This window comes from Hibiscus syriacus, unplaced genomic scaffold, assembly GCF_006381635.1.
Source record: "Hibiscus syriacus cultivar Baekdansim isolate YM2019G1 unplaced genomic scaffold, ASM638163v2 tig00116968_pilon, whole genome shotgun sequence".
In the NCBI taxonomy this organism is placed as follows: domain Eukaryota; kingdom Viridiplantae; phylum Streptophyta; class Magnoliopsida; order Malvales; family Malvaceae; genus Hibiscus; species Hibiscus syriacus.
The window spans coordinates 401,280-405,396 of record NW_024063492.1 but is presented as its reverse complement, the minus strand read 5'-3'; positions in this window follow the sequence as shown (position 1 = coordinate 405,396).

Genomic DNA, 4,117 nt, shown 5'->3' with positions numbered 1-4,117 from the left:
CCAAAATGCATAATTGGAGTATGTGAATTGTTCTCTAAGTGAAATTTTATGCAATCTTTGACTTTTGATGCCAAATCCTTGTATAATACTGTGACTCATGTTATGAAGCATGTTACAAGTGTATTTTTGTATGTATAAAATGGCATGATAGTGTCCAAGCATGTATCTAGTCCCCATGAACAATTATGTGGAAGTTTAGTAACTCAATTATGAATGTTCTTGAGAATTCTGTACTTTTCCAAAAAGAAGGATCGACCCCTTTAGGGAAATGATCGATTCCTTTTCAAAAAAGATCGATCACAAACTCATTGTTCTGCCTAGAATCGAACCCCCATGAAAAAGGATTGATCCCTCCCAAAAAGGAATGATCCCTTTGTTGTGTAGCCCAATGAAAAGTGGAGAAATTACATTCATTAAAGATCTGAAGTGTCCCCAAGTCTTATTTTGACCCCATCATGTTTGTGTGAGTTTAAAGTGATCCAGAAATTAATTTGCTAATTAATGATAACCCTTAAATTGGATTTTATTGAGACTTGAGTTATCACACTTAAATATATCTAATTTCATAATGGGAGTGTCAATTGTATGTCTACTTTTGGTACATTACTTTTGAAATGTTTATGTTTTGGTCTTTAGGGATGCATGTTCGATTAGGGGCTCGAAAAATATCCAATTGGTATGAAATTTTGCATGTTACTAATTGGTAACCAATTAAGACTAATAGTAAACTTAATTTGGAGTTTGGAGGTTGAATTATTGGGATGATGTGAAATGTTCATTTTACCCCTATTTGATTTATAATGTTGTTATAATGATTCGATGCTGTAAATGATCATGTATTAGATTCAATGATTTGTTGTTACGTTTTCTAAAATGCATGATTTAAATTGTGCTTCCGCGTAGTGCACATGATAAGATTTTATTCGTCTGATGTGGTTGGAACCTAATGTACGCTCAGGTATCCAAGTCTATCTTCTAGACCAGGTATGGGGTGTTACACTTTGATACCAATAAATGTAACATCCTAATCCAGTCCGACCCAAAGATCATTAGATCACGATGTCACACGAGATCTGTAGAGTGGCTAACCCAAAATTTTTCTTTAAAATATCATATAAATTCATCCAAGTAAAATTAAATAAAATGTGATAATTTAAAGTTTATAAAATATGGGAAGCTCCCAAATCACTATCTTCTAGACCAGGTATGGGGTGTTACACTTTGATACCAAAAATGTAACATCCTAATCCAGTCCGACCCAAAGATCATTAGATCACGATGTCACACGAGATCTGTAGAGTGGCTAACCCAAATTTTTTTTAAAATATCATATAAAATTCATCCAAGTAAAATTAAATAAAATGTGATAATTTAAAGTTTATAAAATATGGGAAGCTCCAAATCATTCAAAATAAATACACCGAGTTTAAAATCAACGTAGAGTTACATCTGAATACAAGGGTCTATAATAGTACATGCCCTTTAATAATAATCAAGGTGTACTTTAAAGTCTCTATTGAGTTGGAACTATGGCGACAATAATGCTCCTCGATTGATCTCCTAAGAACTTGAGTATGGAAACATATTCCAAACGTTGAGCTTACGAGATCATTGCCTCACTAATAATTTTACTATACTATATGCATTCACTAAATATGCATGCTAGAGGCATAGGTATGAAGACATGGAAATACTGATCTATCATGTTGATATAGACATCATGGTGCAGTTAAGAGTTCTGCATCTTGGAGCTCACACACCATTCTAACCTTTCTAAAATACCTTTGGGTATTTGGATGAGATCTGGATCTATATCAAAAATGTATACCCGACCAACTTACTTCGTCAAATATTGGGGGATTTGCGCTTAGATGGCAGCTAAGTGCCTTGGCACTGACTGGGATATCCAACTATACGATCATATATGCTAAAGTAACTCGGGTGTCTTGACTGCGTCCTGAACATCAAACAAGTATAGTTTTATGTCATTCTAATTGTTGATGTTTCTAACTGTTTGAGTTATTTCTGTTCTCACTTGTACTTTTATTCATGACGTTCTAGTATTGTTGGGTCCCTCAATTCTAAACCTTAAAACCTTTCGGGTTTCTTACCCAAAATTGTTCGTGGTACTGATACTAAGCTCCTCAGTGTCAATACTGGCCTATGGGTATCGATACGAATATGTGGTATCGATACTAATACCTTATTGAAGGCTGATAATAAAGGGTTGGTACTGATACTCCTTCTTGAGTATCGATACTTTTGGTTTGTGGTATCGATATTTTTAGAGTACTAATACCAGATTTGGCTTCAATATTTTGAAAAATACCAAAGTATCAATACCCATGTTGGAGAGTATCGATACTCTACCTTTGGTATCGATACCCCAATGAGTACCGATAACAAAAATGGCTATTGAAATCTGCTAAGTGAACTTGGTATCGATACCACCCTATGAGTATTGATACCTCACCTATAGTATCGATACCCATGTATGAGTATCGATACTTTTAAGCCTAAATCTTTTTGTTTTTGACTTCTGAAGAGCAGTATCGGTACTGTTATTCAGAATCGATACTTGCACTCAGAAATACCATGTTTTGTGCATGAAAAAACCTCTCTAACACTCACAACGTCCTACTAAGGTTCCCAAATGTTATTAGAGTGTTATGTTTGATAATTGAGGTCATAATAAGTCTAAAACATGCTGAAAACACCCAAACACTGAAATACATGAACATACTTCATAATCATGCAAGCTAACAAACTCACTTAGTGACCTACAATGTAGTTGAGTTGAGTTAGGAGTGAGTTATCTTGAGTCCTAAGCTGCTGAGAGCTCCCTCAATTCAACCAAGGGTGAGTTTATTTCTCTTGCACTTGAAGCTTTCTTCAACCCCTCTCACTAGACAAGAATTAAACAATGGGTTACTAATGTGTTTGGGAGCTTAGAAAGGTATCAAAAACACTTAATGAAACTAAAATAATTTAAAAACGGGCTAGATGGCTACGGTTCTCTTAAATCCCCACAAGACCCATTTTGGTATTTATGAACAAAACTTGATCTTGTGGCCTCAAATGAAAGCTCTAAAGATGATGGTTTCGATTCTTACCTTTACTGAGCTAACTAGGATTGCAAGGCCATCAAGTCTAACCTTTGCCTACCTCTCCAAGGAATAAGAAGGAGATGAATGGGGAAGGAAGGAAACAAGGGAGAGGGGAAAAAAAAGGAGACACGTGAGATCTTCACAATTAAGGGTTTTTATCTTTTGAGTTTCTAAATGGTATAATTCTCCCCTTGGTCCTTCTAGCTTTGTTCAACATTTAAAAATACCCACTTATAATTCTAGTTGGGCCAAAATCAGTCCAAACTGAATCCCTATTAGGCCAAGCTTTCCTATAAGGCTTTTGGGTTAATTTAAATACTTCTGAGTTAACCCAAACTACTAACCGAGATTCAAACCGTTACATTAATAATGTTTTTTTGCATAGAGATTTACAAGAGGAAGCATATATGGATCTACCTCTGGTTTTCGTACTGATCAGTCTACGTTGTTTGTAAACTAAATAAAAGTCTATATGGTTAAAACAAACTAGGAGAATGTGGAATGAAAAGTTGACTAGCTCTTTGCTTGCTCAAGATTTCAAACAAGTTGTTTCTTATTATTCCTTGTTCTATAGAGGTAAAAGCACTAAATTTATAGCTTTAGTCATATATGTTGATGATATGTTCTTACTAATGTTGATATGGTAGAAATTAATAAAGTAAAAAGTTATCTTCATGACATGTTAGAATTAAAGATTTGGTGAGGAAGTTTTTTGGGCCTTGAGGTATCTCGTTCTAAAAATGTATAAACTTGTGTCAGAGGAAATTTACTATGATCTGTTAAAGGAAACATGTTTTCTGTGTTCTAAACCCACTGTTACACCTATAGTTGCAAGCAGTAGGTTGTCCAAAAATCAAGGCCAACTACTTTATAATAGTACAGGTTATATAAAACTTTTTGGTAAATTATTATATCTTACTAATATAGACCATCCATTGCTTATGATGTGCAATAACTTTCTCAATTTTTATCAGTTCCTACTGAGGATCATTTAAATGTAGTAGATAGAG